Source organism: Diadema setosum, chromosome 5 (genome assembly GCF_964275005.1).
Source record: "Diadema setosum chromosome 5, eeDiaSeto1, whole genome shotgun sequence".
NCBI classification, from domain to species: domain Eukaryota; kingdom Metazoa; phylum Echinodermata; class Echinoidea; order Diadematoida; family Diadematidae; genus Diadema; species Diadema setosum.
This window is the reverse complement of record NC_092689.1, coordinates 10,357,506-10,373,769: the sequence shown is the minus strand read 5'-3', so window position 1 is coordinate 10,373,769 and position 16,264 is coordinate 10,357,506. Positions and strand designations below refer to the sequence as shown.

General features: G+C 37.0%; 1 protein-coding gene across 1 annotated transcript in view; it reads right to left on the bottom strand.

The window, feature by feature from the left end:
- Nucleotides 1-5,275, bottom strand: part of LOC140228581 (dicarboxylate carrier UCP2-like) — a 34,001-nt gene extending 28,726 nt beyond the window's left edge. The window contains 1 exon segment of the mRNA XM_072308811.1: nucleotides 5,164-5,275. The gene's annotated coding sequence lies outside the window, so the exon portion shown is untranslated.
- Nucleotides 5,276-16,264: the final 10,989 nt, after the last annotated feature.

Sequence of the window (16,264 nt, the reverse complement as noted above, 5' to 3'; positions counted from 1 at the left end):
CCAATATGACGGAATGAATGAAAAGATAGTGCCAAATCGTGAAAACATAAAATTATGCATTTAGTAAGCTGCTTCTAAACGATAAAGGAGAAGAGATTATTATTATAAAAATAAAGTCAACAAGCAACCGCGGAACAATGATGATCATGATTATAATAATAATAATAATAATAGTAATAATGATAATAATAATCATTATCATAATAATAATAATACTGACAAAAATACGATCGGCTCCCGTACGAAGAGCATGGCGTCACAGAATGCGGAGATTAAAAAAAAAAGTTTTGCGGAAAGACAACACCCACATCAATTGCACATTGACCCTCGCTGCGACAGAAGAGGCCTTGACCATTGCAGAATGCAAGTACAATGCGCTCTTCCTGAAACCCTGCAGCAAACTCCAGAAAGCACGATTTCTTGTCTTAGAGAATAGTATTAATCAGTATCGTGAGGTGATGCAACTGTGTAATATCTCTTCAGACGAACTGTTAGTGCAGATGGTAAAATGTAGGCATCTCGTTAATCACAAAATTATTCGGAGTTGCCCATGACCTATACGTGTCATGCCACGCTCGTATGACAGCTTATTAGCTTCTTTTTTTTTCATTTCCTCTGTAATTTCAGATAATGGGATGCTCATCTTTCTTTATTTCTGAGCCCGATTACTGCTTGAGATGAAGGAGTCTTCCCATAAATCAGGGTTGCACCCCTTACCGGACCCCGTTATAGGCCCTATATAAAATTTACGCATGGCACTTGGCATGACCTAACCTTCGTCACGCTGTGATCCGTCGATAGGCGAAGCTAGTCAATCATGAAATCTATTCAGGCGCCATTTTTTTTTCTTCACTTTTTCTTCAACGAAATACAAATCACTGACAGTTTACATTTACTTTCTTCACTGAAAGTTCACGGTGTTTTAAATGCGGAGTCACGCAGAGTTCACATCCAGGGTTTCATCCTCAGAATCGCCAGGGTTTCGGTGTAATCAGTCTGAAATAGGACACCCTATATCATATACCATCATAAGGATTATAAGAGGACAGATTTGTCGCTATACATAATAAAAACAAGATATCAAAGAGTGGTAGGGCCTATATAGGGCTAGCGAAATGGCTCTTCAGAGCGGGCAATCTGTGCTGTGATTATTTCAAACTGGTTTACGAAACTCTGACGTAAACTGCGATATTCTAGACTCTTTCCACGTGTGAGGGTGCCTTAATTGGGTATAGTGCTCATACTTCGATCCTCTTGGGCAATGCTCCCCCCCCCCCCCTTCGATCTCACCCAGAACCCTCTGAAAGGCATAGGTTTTCTTGGGGTGTTTTTTTTTTCGATTTTTTTTTTTTAAGGCCAGAAATGTGGGCCTTGCAGCCCACCCCCCCCCGCCCCCAATGAGCAGTACCAGCAACAAGCATATGTTCTTTTTTTTTGTTTTTGTTTGTTTGTTTGTTTGTTTTGGTCATCACATGCAATACTGATTTCAGAGGAATTGCCCATAAATACAATGGAAATGTAATGAGTTCTATGATAACAACGATCAACGCGATGGAATCTGTGACTAACTTGATTATCATGACTATTCTATATTCAGACTACAAATGTTTTGAAAGGATAAGTCACAAAACGACTCACATAAAAAGGATGTGAAATCAGTCAATATCCCGGATGCGTCCGTATAAGTTGACTATCACATTATCTGCCTTGTCATTTATATTCTCTGACGAATAATATGATAAAGAAAAGGAAGCGCAAAGGATGACAGAGCACTTTTTTTCACCTGGTTATTTCTAATAAGGACAAAATCGTCTCATTGTGGTGCAACCTATTGTGTGGCTGTCCTTCGAACAACCAAATTATGACTGACGAATCCTTTCTGGTCTGTACCTTGAGAAAAAACAAACAAACAACTAAAACATCGCACTTGCCCTGTCTTTATCAACACCACTAACACCGTGTCCTATCGAGCATCAGTATCATGACATTCTCTTTTGTTTTCCTGGGTATAGCTGATTTCCGAGTCGTTGGGTTTTACAGAATAGATACGACCTGTATCGCCTAACAATGCAGTGAGTGACGTCATTGTCATTCGCCGTTGTTATTTTTGCATTCTGTTGACGGCATCGCGGGCTGATAGCTCACTTCCCTGTTAACACACTAGTAATGGATAAACTCTCCCCAATGGTGAAAGCACCCGCGGACACACACACACACACACACACACTCACACACACACAAACACAAGAAAAACGAACCTTCGCCAAAATCACTCGACTTCACTCTTATTAGATGACGCATATTTGTCTCTAAATCGATGGAGCGCTGACAAAACTCAAAAGTGAAAACAGGATTCACAAACCTTCTTTTGTCAATGTTTGTTGCCCTGAAACCTTTTTGGCAGACACGAATACAAAGTACGTACAATCAATCACTTTCAAATGTAGGAAGAGTGGGCTAGAATCTAATACTTCGTAGGCTTATCACCTATCGCGTTCTTGATATAATGCACAATAATTGCAGCTGGTATAAAAGAGCTGCGTGATTACTATATTGCAGTGATATCAGCATCAGAGAGATATAGTCCTTTAATAGCCCATTACCTTCTTGGTGTTATGTAACGGTACTGCCTCTGGTGTGTATCTACGACAACTCTGATCTTCTCTTTTAATCTACAGCACATTTCGCTGCAAAGATTGTGCTAGTTTGCTTTATAGAATATAGCTTTCTGTTGACGATTATCAAATCGATCCGATGAGGATTTAAATAATCTGTTTTAATCCTGCACATACGCACTGCATGAATTCATCTCCCCCATAATTTCGTTTCTTTTCCTTCATCGCATTTACTTTTTTTTTCTTCGTGTGTTTGTTTCTTTCTCATTATCCTTCTCCTCAATATTCTACCCGTACAGATCAGTTTATCTCAGCATATTTCTTTTTTGATGCTTCATTTATTCTTATCCTCACACTTTCTGACCCTCATTTCAAATCAAGATTCTTATTCCCATAATGCACTCTACCTCCTACGTCACAATTTGATATATACCCATACACATTATCTTTCTATCTGTCGTTTCCAGTATACTACATCATTCTATCCATGTACTCACATGATAATACATCAAGTTTGCCACTTGTTTGCTGCTTTTGAATGGTAAAAAGAATAAAGGGTGCATGAACAAAAATTCCTAGTAAGATTGATTTTCAACAATAAACAATTTGCCCATAGGGTTTTGTCAAGTTATTGACATCACAAACTCGACAAAGCTCTATGTGGGCGATACATAGTTTCCTTTACCATTCACACATTCTCTGTCTCTCTTTCTGTCTCTTTCTCTATCTATCTATTATTTATCTCTCAATATCTATTTTATCTATCTATCTATCTATCTATCTATCTCTATCTAAATCTCTCTATATATCTCTCTAGCTATATCTCTCTATACACTATGTACTTATATCGCTGCGAGATACACATTTACGAAAAGTACACAAACACACACACAAACACACACATACACACGCACGCACACACCATATCCCTACATATTGCAAGATATAATGCACTGAGAAGAGAACGCGATAGTCTTATCACATCGCCCTCGATAGACGGAGGTCAAAAGATCGTCATGGGTTGCCATTATCACATCAATGTCTCGCTCAAACATAACCAACTGACTTAACATTTAGTTATCTTTGTAACAACTCACAGTGAAAACATTCAGAGTGGTTTTGCCGCCTCTATCTTGGTGTGTACGAAACATAAGCTCTATTTGGAAAATCTTAATTCTTCGATAATCATGCTCGTATGTGATAAATCAACATAACATCAACGCCTTGAGAAGAGAGATAGCGAGATTTTTCGTATTAGACTAACTGCTTTGCTAACACCATGCACACTCTCACATGCTATCTTCAAAATGATGAATTTTGATGTGTAGCGGGCAGTCTCAGAAGATTAGCAAAATCGCGCGGGAACACAAGATAAAGCATGGGTCGCTCCTATAAAGTCAAAATATTAGCAATATCTACAGCTTTTTTTCTATAAAGTCATGTCAGCTTTGAAGGATACATAGAAATGAAGCAAATATACTAATTTTTATCAGCATGATTTCAAGCAAGTTAATATCTCTGTGTCTTGCACACAGCAAATCATTATACCACATACACAGGCATAAAAAGCGTGAATACTGGATTTTGATTCGTTAGAAACATTCTGGTGGGAGATATTGATTATACTGATTTTATCAACTATTTGTAATGCACATTTCTAACATTGACGCAACACCGTTGAAATAACCGACAGAACACTGCTGAGAAACAGACATTTTGTGTGGTGCTCCATTATTCGTATGTATTTGTATTTAGAACACCTGAGTCGGCGATAGTCTAAGCCTGCGAAGAATGAAGAAGCTAATCCAACAGAAGTATAGTGCAAGTGTGGTTTTTATCTATCATTAATGTGATATTCAATGATAATCCATAGCTTTTCCATCGTTTCGCTTCTTTCCCAAACACGATAATAGGAGGAAAATCCATAAATATTTTATGAGCTCGCTATTTCTTTTTAGTGTTCAGAATAAACACACAAACAAACGATATAAAAAATAAGATTTAGATAAATCTATATACAGATATATTTATGCCATTTAAACCTCTATGACCGTTTACAAACTATACCCCTTCTTAGTCTCGGAGACATTTTTTTCCTGCCTACCTGCCTGACAACCTTGTGGTGACCTACAGGGAAGAACCTACAAGGCACCATTCGTAAGAATGGGCACATCGTTCGTGTAGAACACCCATGGAGCTACGTACAATACTCTTTCTTCTGCGCTCTCACGTCACACACCAACATTAAAATGCTATTACTTCACCTAAAATCTGATCAGTCAGAAAAAAAGAGAATAACATGTAATGGAGTACAGTCTTTCAATTAGATATCTTCAACAACAACAACCACAAAATAAGTAAGTTATCAGATTTGGTAGACTATGATGTCGTTGATCAAAAATTGTTTCCTCATCATAAGATAGGAGACTAGATTCCGCTTGCTGAAAATTCTTCAGTATGACGGTACTGTATGAAATGCGCTACATAAAAACTAGACATTATCATAATTATTACATTGCATCACAATCATGCAGCAAAATAACCTTACCTGTTTTCACGATAGTATGTTTCGGGGAGGCAGTTAGGTATATCAAACGGCTGTAAGCTGTGGATGGTTCGACGTTCCGCGTAGCATATGAGACCGGCTTGCGTGGCGCAGCTCGTTGAGATCTCGCTATACACAAACATTGCGTGAAAAGAAACAAAGGGCAGTCGAGCCTCTGCCGAGCCCCCTCCAGTAGCCAATCAGATCTCTCTAATTGGAGGCGTGTCCTAACTATGGGTCTAGCCACGCAGTAGGCGCAGGCCTTGTTTGTTTAGGTAGGGGCTTGCGAAGCCATATTGGGTCGATAGTCCTTATCAATACAGTTGAATACACGTAAAGCACTGTACGCTCTAGAGGCAGCCCTGCAGTTGGTATAGGAACTCTGGCAAAGCACTGCAGAAGTTTGCCTCAACAACACAAACTGCCTCTGCAGTTTCTCTACGGGGCAAAACCATTATCGACAGGCATGCATTGAGTTCACGCAAGATAGGGCCTACTCTGTGTGCATTTGATATTCGTGTGCAAACTCAAAAGCATCATGGCATACCCGCAACATTATCCAAATTCCCTTTGGTAATTGATAAGGTGACTTCACAGACAACAAAATGCCTACACATTTCCTCTCATTATATCGATCGGCCGTCACCTGGCCTGGTGTGGCAGTGGGTCATCGTATGACGTCAGCGACTCAGTGGAACCAGTCCAGAGCGGTTCTTCAGATGTCACTGTACTGCTGCAGCGAACTTCTCCGCTCTGACATGCAATCTGTGACATGCTGGACAGTGCATGTGCAAACGCAAGGGTAAATGGGCCATGTATTTCCACCAGCCCGTTATTCTATCATGTCATTACCACTGTGCCATGGCTGGTGAACGTAATACTATTATTATTTGAAGCAGGAATATGAAATGGATCTGTTGCAATGAAAGGGCCGAGTCTGCAACAAGTCAAATTGATTCTTTCCTTTGCGACAGATAGCGCAGTCCTCGTTCTGCTCCGGCGGTCTCTAATCATGGGCCTGCTGGATACTAGTAATCAGGAGTAAAAACTAGTAATCTTCATCTATACAATACGTGTATATATGCTTTGCTATGGGTTTGTCTTTTTCGACATAGTCCTCCTACCCGCGGCTTCTACTTCCCTTCTTGTCTGACGCACAACACGTTCGTCTCTGCATGGAATCGCGCAGTAGGGTCATCTGGATTTATCTTTTCTTTTTTTTTTATACACAAGAAAAAGAAGTGCTGGCGTATCGTGTAACCACCCCAAAATTTCATTAATTTCATTAAAAAAGAAAGAAAATAATCTCTGCAGAACAGTGCAAAAATAATCAAAATCGGATAAGATATAAGGAAGTTAAAATGACATTTTGAAATTTCAATTTTTTCGGAAAAAAATTCTTGAACAGTCCCTATGAATATTCAAATCAGCAAGTTGATGATGTCATGCTCTCATAATTTCTAATTCATTTCATATACAGAAATGACAAAAATCTCATGTTGTACCTGCATGAATATCAAACTTGTCTTATGCCATCCAAAATGAAAAGGAACAAATGCCTACTCTGATATATTTTGGTATGGGAATATATATATAATATATATTCATATATTTTAAACCTGTACTATAGCTAAAATAAAAAATTTTCTGAATTTTATATAATAATAACATAGGGCCTACATGGAAAATTGTGATGGCATGACATCATCCACTCGCCCAATTGAATATTCATAAGGACAGGTCAAGAAATGTTTTCCGAAAAAATGTGAGATTTCAAAATGTCATGTTTTCCTTATTTCTCATCGATTTTGTCATTTCGGAACATTCTCTATAGGGATTTTTCTTTCTTTCTTTTGGACTTTATTTATTTTGGGTGGACTTTTTCTTTAAGAATGATACGATAAGAACACAACGAACAACGGATGAGTGGCCGCATGCAATGTGATGAAAGTTCTACAGTAGTTTGGTTATTCTTGGGAGACCCTTTTGACTCAGCTCATGAATCAATCAATCAATCAATCAATCAATCAATCAATCAATCAATCAATCAATCAGTCAGTCAGTCAGTCAATCAATTATTTGATCAATCACTCACTCACTCAATCAATCAATTATCAATTTAATTAATCAATCAATCAATCAAGTAATCAATAAATCAATCAACATAGCTGCTAACATATAAAAGTTTCCGTGCTCAATCCAGATTGATACACTTTGAGTGTTTAAAGCCATCACATGGATACACGATTGACAGTCAGACAGACACTGGAACAGCGCTACCATGTAGGGCCTACAAGACACCAACATGCAGCCTTTGACAGCCATGATGATTTATTTATAACCAATGCAGCTATAGCTCTACCTCTACGGGGGAACATACACAAAGGAATAAATAGAGACTGACATTATACTGACAGTAAAACTGACTTTGTGCAGACAAAAGTAGACTGAGTTACTGACTGACTGACTGACCGACAAAAGACAAATAGGCAGACGAGATAACGGACAGATTATCAGCCGTGATTTTCTGCCCAAGGACTTTACACAATTGTTTTCCCTGGTCTTCGGCGAAAGAGAAACTGTAATTAGTGACACGCCCCCAGACGAGCCTCTTGTATTTGAGAATCGGATTGTCTCATGCCTAAACCAATGATAACGAGGACTAGGGCAAACCTCCGCCAAGTGAAGTTCATGATATAAGGTCATTATCGCCATAATGAACTGTGGTAAACGTCTTTTAAAAATAAGCCTGATTCAAATTCATCGAAAGCATGTCACTTGTTCCTCTTACCTTGACGGAGCTATAAGTGACCCTCTTTACAAAACTAACAAAAAGTCGCCAGACATGGATTTTTAGGTAAGGGCAGATTCTGATTAAAGGGATTGTACAGTTTTGGTTGAGACCTATCTTTAGGTTTCTAACATTTTTGGTGAGATAATGAGAAACCTTTTATGAAATTTGAAAGAACATACAATTCCTTGAGGAATTTTATTTGATGAAAACTGGGTTTGAAATATAGCTAAGATATCCAAACAGAGCGTTCTCGCAAAAAGTTAGAAGCCCATTGCATTTCTCATCTCCACCAATACTATCTAAAGGGATCGTATAGTTTTGGTTTAGACTTAATTTCAGGTTTCTAACATTTTTTTGGTGAGATAATGAGAAACTTCTTATAAAATATGAAAGCGCATGTAATTATTCTGTGAGGAATTCAACGTTTATTTGATGAAATGTATTTATTGGTTTTGAAATGGCTGAGATATCAAAAAAAAAAAAAAAAGAAGGAGCGATTCTGATAAAGTGTGGGACCACACTTTATTACGATCGCTTTGTTTTTCTTTGTTTTTGGATGTTTCAGTCATTCCAAACCCGACTTTCATCAAATAAACTTTGAATTCCTCTTAAAATGGTATGCTCTGTACTATATCATAAGTGTTTTCTTGGTATCTCGCAAAAAGTTAAAAGCCAAATTCTCATCTCCACCAATACTGTACCATCCCTTTAAGCTTTACAACGATGTACAGCACGATACAAATACACTCTCCTCACCTATCTAAATATTGGAAAGAAAACACTCACTCTCCAAAGTGTGTATACAGGGCGTGTACTGAGAAAAGAGGCTCCGAAGTTTTTTCAAGAAGATGATCTTACTAAGCCGTGTTGGCTGTGCAATAAATGCAGTGGCGGATCCGGGGGGGGGGGGGGGGGGGTGGCGCCGGGCGCACGCCCCCTCTTTATTTATTAAGCTATTATTTATTTTTGTTAAAACAAAAGAAATAAAGAGAAAGGGGGAGGGCTTGTGCGCCCCCTTTAATTTTGTAAAGGCGCCTCCCCTTTACCCCTATTCCTGGATCCGCCCCTGAAATGGGACAAAAAGACAGGATGTAAAACACCATAACAACAACAATGAAAGGATTATCTGAGCTGGACTTGAGCATGCTATATCAACACATTCTGTCCATGTTAAATACAAACGTTAAAGGCAGTACAGTAGCATCAGCCTTTCAAAAGATATGAGATGTAAGTGAAGAGAGTGCAAAGGATTTTTTTTTTAATGAAAAGGGGCCTCTAAGACATACTTCGTCACACTATTCTATATACACACACAAACACACACAAAAAAAAAAACTGTCCAAGAAAAACTGCTCAAAACACAATCTCCCATTCGTTTTATGATCACAAACTTTAAAATAATGAAGCAGAAGAAGAAGAGCTCTTTCAGATAATATGCAAAACTAAAGATTAACCTGGCTGAACTGTTTCACATTTTTAAAGTCCTCACGTAAAATGAAGTTGTGCAAATTTTTTTGTTGGCTTGGTGATGCACGGTCACATATCCTGAAAATTTCATCCATTATGGTAAAGTATCTTCTTCGAGAAGTAAAGCCGCCAACAAACAGACAAAAACAAACAAACAAACAAACAATCAAAAACCAAAATGAATAAACAAACAAACATAGACACGAAACCTTTTCGGATGTAATTAGTCTCAGTATACGGTGTGTCACAACTTGACAAAGCTACAACAGTCACACATTTGGGGCGCTCATATACCATGGAGCTACTATAGCAATTGGTGCTTCAGGATTATACCACATGAAAAAAAAAAGAAAAAAAAAAGATGTATAGATCGATATGCGATGGTGTACAACAACTTTTCTCTTTCCCAGCTTTGAAATCTGATTAGAACAGGACTGATTTCCCTCTACCATTTCCTTTTTTTTTTCTTATACGTCTTCCCATGACATACCTCAAAGCTGATAACAATAATGTAATTTGTGTAATTATGTTTTGTAATCATTGTTAAGTGCCATTATGCCTTGTTTGTGTAATATTCATATCTTATCATCACATCCTGTATGACTATGTGAATTTTTTTGAAGCCCATAAGTGGCAATCATTGTCATTACTGAAATGGGATACACGTCTATATTACCCTCGGTATATCTTTTGTCTTTATAGTTCATCTGTACTCTTTGTGCAGCGTTAAAAAAAAACCAACAAACAAACAAACAAAGTTATGTGTGTGTGTGTATGTGTGTGTGTGTGCGTATGTGTATTTCATATACGTTTACATATATTATTGAATATGTGTACGGAAATCAAACAAACAAAACAAACAAACAATGATCACGAATTGACCGTTTCTCCCTTTTTTGTCCTCGTGTAACAACAACAACAAGGGACATCTCAAAATCACCTTGTATCCACAAAGGCTGATAATCTGCAATTGGAATGAATAGAGAGGCTCAGCTGCAGGTAAGCGACAGTGTTCATTCACTTTGCATGCTATATGCAAGAACAGTTAGTGGTTAGTGTCATTCAGAGTTCACTCTTATCATCCTTAAAAAGCAACATAAAAAACCCGTGTGGATTTAATTCTCTTTCTTTGTTTGATAACGGCGAAAAGGGGTGATCGTTTAGTGTCTATGAAGACAAAACAACAGCAACGACCTACAAGGATGCATAACTTAAAGGGCTTCACGGCGTGTTATCTATTTTCCCCACATTGCCTTTAATGGAGGGCAGGCAGGCAGGCAAGGAGGGGAATGATTTCGAAGTGAACTGATCGAATGGAAGCACAGAAATTGATATGGGATATTATAACGAAGTATTAAAGATCAGTCAAAAACGTATATAAAATATCTGAATTTCGTGCCTATAGCAAAGGGAGCTACATGAAGTTTTCGCGAAACTTGTCCCATGTCGCAACAACTAATTGCGAGCAAATTGAAATATATTTTGATAGGAACAGGTAAAGTTGAGGAGATTGGTATTACCAGGGAGGTATAATATACCACAGGCCAAATGTTCGGAGTAAACAGAAGAAGACGAAAAAAAGAGTGGCACAGGTATATGCCGTGCATAATGTAAAGATCACGAAATAAGAATTGTTATACATGGATCCCCCCCCCCCAAAAAAAAAGAATAGATGGAGATAAATTTATTGAGTTGATAAAGACATTATATGAACGGAAGTCTTACGTTCTAAACAATGTTTTTTTAACCAATCGTATATCCATGCAAAGAGGTATTTTTCAGGGCTGCCCCATATCTCCATATTTATTTTTGTTTGTTATTGAGGTCATGGCCTTATTAATAAGACAGAATGAGCAGTTGAATGGGATAAAGATAAATAAACATGAAGTGAAGATTTCTTTATTTGCTGACGATTCTGTATGTTTTATAGATGGAACTAGAGATTGTTTTGGTGTATTGTTTGATATTTTGAATAGGTTTGGTAGATATTCTGGATGTAAGATTAATTTAACCAAAACAGGGGCACTTTGGATTGGGTAAAAGAGGGGATGTAAAGATTTTCCTTTGAGAAATCAAGGAATCACATGGAAAACCTCTGACTTTAAATCCTTGGGGGTTAATTTTTCTTTGGATTTGGGTTTGATATTTGATCTTAATTATAAAGAGAAGTTAAAAAGAATTGCACAGACTATATACTGCTGGCGGATGAGGAATCTCTCTTTAATTGGTAAAGTATGCGTAATAAAGTCCCTTATTTTGCCACAGTTAATTAATATTTTTTCTGTGCTTAGTATAAGAATCCCTCAGAATTTTTTTAATGATTTGAATAGTCTCTTTTTTAAGAGATAGAGGGATAGAGTTCAAAGAAAATGTTTGTATAATGACTATATTCAATGTGGTCTTAAAATGATTGATCCATGGGCTTTTGCACTTGCTCAAAAAATGACATGGGTTAAATGTTTGTTAGATGAAAATTATGAGTCTGTCTGGAAATCTATTGAATTATTGGCCCTAGAGAAATTTCATAGAGACCCCAAGATTCTTTGGAAAGCGTATGCCCCAGAAACAATTTTGCGATCTTTGCAAAATTCTCAAGTGGCTGAGTCATTACGTACTTGGTATATTTATAGAGAATATGCCACTTTAGAATCCTATAATTCTAAATTTTCTGAGATTGGGTCTTGTCAAGTGCTGTGGTTTAATAGATTGATTCGTTCAAAATCAAAAAAAAGTATTTTTATTATGAAACTTGGTACGAAAAAATGTTTTGGGAATTTCCGACTTGTTGAACCCACCCCTCCCTGGTCATAAATTATTTGAAGAATTGATTTTAGATTTTGATAATCCCCATACAGACAGAAGAAAATTCAATTTCTTATTAAGGAATATTCCTAATGGATGGTTGGACGATACTGTATTGAATAATTTAGATATTTGTGATTCTTTGGTTACTATTTTGAATGCCCAGAAAAAAGTACCCAAACATGCTTACAAAATATTAAATGTGCTACATGTCCCTGAGAAAAGATATGAATATTGGAAAAGTCAAATAACAGTCCCTGATGATATCATTTGGGATAATGTACACAAGTTTAATTTTACTTGCACTATTGATACTAGGCTACGCTCTTTTTATTTTAAATTTTTTCACAAATCCATAGCTTTGAATGCTTCTTTGTGTAAAATTAAAAGGAAAGATTCACCAAACTGTACATTTTGTGGGAAAATGGAAGAGACTATGGTTCATTTGTTTTGTGATTGTGAGAAGGTTGTACCAATTTGGAGATATGTAGTAAACATAATAGAAATCCACATTAATAATTTTAAGCTCTCCAATTTCGAAAAATTATTTGGTTTATTATCAGATCAGTTTTTAACATACCTTGTATTAGTTGTAAAATATTGCCTTTATATTTGTAAATTTAGGAATGAAGTACCACCTGTTGATTTTTATAAGAGTTTCATTAAGAAGCAAAAAGAAACAGAGTATTATTTAGCTAAGAAAAGAAATAAGCTTACTTTACATTTTAAAAAATGGAGATTTGATTTATGATATGTTTAAATGTTACTTTAAAATTGTTTCATACCCCTTGGATTAAGTTTATTTCATACTGTGTATTGGTATGCCATTGTATTTTGCTCATTGGAATCACCATGATCTGTCGCTGATACAAAGTAGTACTACATTGTAGTTAGTGAATTTGCCGGCCCTCTATCTGGCCTTTATGTTTTCTCCAGCTTTGTTGGCGCGCCTTGGATATGAATTATTTGCTCAATGGTCTTGGAATTATTTTGGCTCTATTTTTTTTTTTTTAACAGCCTATAATGTAATCTTTTCCTGTCAGGGATATCCAGGTCTGATTTAGGCTTTATGTAGTGGTTGAATTACAATGCTAAAGATGTCTCGAGATGAGTTGAGAATGTGTAGTTTTGAAGGATGATTAGATGAGTAAATTTTGATTGTGTAGGATAAGGTGTGACTTTTGTCGTTGAGTAAGAGGGTATGGTCCTCTTTCAGACCTGGGGATCCCACGGGGGGAGCCACTCTCCCTGGGTGTGCTATGAGACGGGGGTCTTTGAGGAAGCTTTGCCTTACTACTTATTGATGAATCATGGTGGTTCTCTTTTTATATTATCTCTAAATTGCTCTTGTCACTTTTTTTCTTCTTTTTTCTTTTTCTCGTTTTTGCTGATTGATGATTATTTGTAAATATTGTGATTTCATGTGACTTCGAAATAAAACATATAAATAAAAAAAAGAATAGATGGGGCGCTGCAGCCACCATCCTTGCTTTTGACTATAAAGTCCCTTACTTTTGACAAAGAACAGTGAGTTACAGTGCCCCCACCCCCACTATACACACTTTGAAAACAAACAAACAAACAAACAAACAAACAAACAAATAAAATAAAACAAACAAACAAACAAAAAAACAAGCAAACATATTACAAAATGGCTAAAATGCATGGATGCTGTCAGGGAAAGAAAATGCGCCCATCGGCGTTTGCGTTTTCTTCCTGCAAGTCAGCACACTTCTTTTTCTTTTCCTTTTTTTTTGGGGGGGGGGGGCGGTAATTCCGCTTTTTATATATAACAGTATATCAGTCATATGATCTGTTGTATTACGTGGGGGATTCACCCTAAAAACACTGCTTTTTATAGGATTCTCCTCAATTCCAGCATTTCCGTATATGCTCAAAATATTTTGTAAACGTATGTAGTGTGATGTTATTTTGTATTCAATTTCTGTAAAATATCCATATGTTTTTGTTGGAAATGAACAAAACAAATGAATGAATGAATGAAAATGAATAAAACATCGCGATGTACTTACACCTATATCAAAGCCACAATTTTGAGCATTTGTATTGTTGTGATTATGTTTTTGAGTGAATCGATACGCTGATGCTTTATCTACTGAAGTATTTATAATGAGTATATTTGCCTGTGCTTGTCTGTGTGTTGTCTGTATGCGTGATCGTGTTATGACATTGTGTGAAAGGGGATATCATACGATTTGTGCAAGCAAGTAAGATAGTTTCGGTAATTCGGTAATTTGTTCTATCAATAGTTACCGAAGTGATTCTTAACGCTCAAGCTCATGACACCTCCGTTGGCTTAAAGATCTTCTGGTATTGCACCGCAAGATCCCCTTTTCATGGCGATTTGGCAATCTGCAACTACATACAGTCAGTATAGGACTGACAGTAACTATAACATATTCCCGTGATGGCACAGTAACAATTGACCATGAATGGGCAGAGCGGAGTACTGAAAGTTATAGGCGATCGGACGAGCTTGAGAAAATCGGACCTGGTATTATAACAACGAAGAAGTTATTACTTTGAGTGATAATAACATAGTCCATCATAGAAAGATCCAGGCTCAGACAGAGATGACAATGTCGTATCTATAACTGTCCATGCATGCTATAAACAATAGCTCCCTCGGGACACTGCCTTTCTTTGGGTTGCTCCGAGTGTCGTGTGTAATGGCTGAATATTATTCACAAAATGTGCATTGACATTTTTTTCATCCTTTCATGCTTGAAAAAAAAAAAGATTTGTATTCATCCCATGAATGATGCTCTGTACAAATATCTGTGAAGCATCAGTGTGTGACTAGTATAATAAATATTGTTGTGTGGACCGCCCTGAGCGTTGTGACAATCAAAAATACAGCCAGAAATAATAGGATAAGGTATGTCAGTTTGGGCTATAATGAGGATGAACTCCTCAAAATTAACTCATTAATATATGTAAAGAGGGACGATTATTAAACTGTTTCGGCGTAGATTCACAATACAATCTTTTATTGGTTTGGTGAAACCCAAAGATATTTTATAGGCCTATAAAATCTCCTTGGTGAAACCAATTAATTTGGTCTACTACAACCATTATGAAGGGATCCATTCTATGAGGAGTGTATAAACAGAAGATATAAGTTGACATCATTGACAATTAAGTTGGTTCACTTGGATCCTTTCTATATACGCATCCAAAACAGGGATCTCTCTGATTCTTTTTTTTTGTGTGTGTGTCATTATTAGATACACGTATTTCTGTTTTCATTTTCAAAATGTTTGTTTGTTTCTTTGCTTTTATGTAGGCCCCTACATGACAATGTCTCTGATAGAAAATTATGTACTTGTATATGCAACGGTGCGATACCTGAATTGCTGACATAGTGAAAGTCTGCCGGCATGAGTCGCGGTCAAAATCTTTCCAAGAAATCATTTGTACTCTTTTGATTTCAAAATACTCAAAACAACTTATAAGAACTTTATGTATAACGTTATATATGGCTGTTAAAGTAAAAATAAATGTCAGTGAACATCGCATGCGTCCCATCAAAACTGTGGTAAAAAACAAAAACAAAAACAAAACAAAAACAAAAACAACTGCGAACACAAATTATCATCAACATGACCGTTTCCATGCCGTTTCTCACTTTTGTTTGCTCTCCACTGTCATTATGGTAGGTACGTGCTTTAAACGGGGTCGAAGTTCATTTTTATATTATGCCTTTCAGCAGGGAGTGATGAACACAATATACCACCACCTGCAATGCACGTGTGCCGCGGCGTGACGAAACATGCGTTATCATCTCCTGTACGTTTATTATCATCATTGCTGGTAAACGTCTCTGAATTTCGAGAGATTACATAAATTTAATATCGTAGTGAATAAGGGAAAGTGAGGAGATGATGATGAGAAAGGGGGAGAGAGGGGAGGGGGAGAAAGAAAGAGAGAAGTATAGAAAAGGCGAGAAGGAAGTAAGGTGACACGACATTGATCCTGCGACAGTTGCTCTGATCTTACTTTCTTCAAAGATTTAGAGTT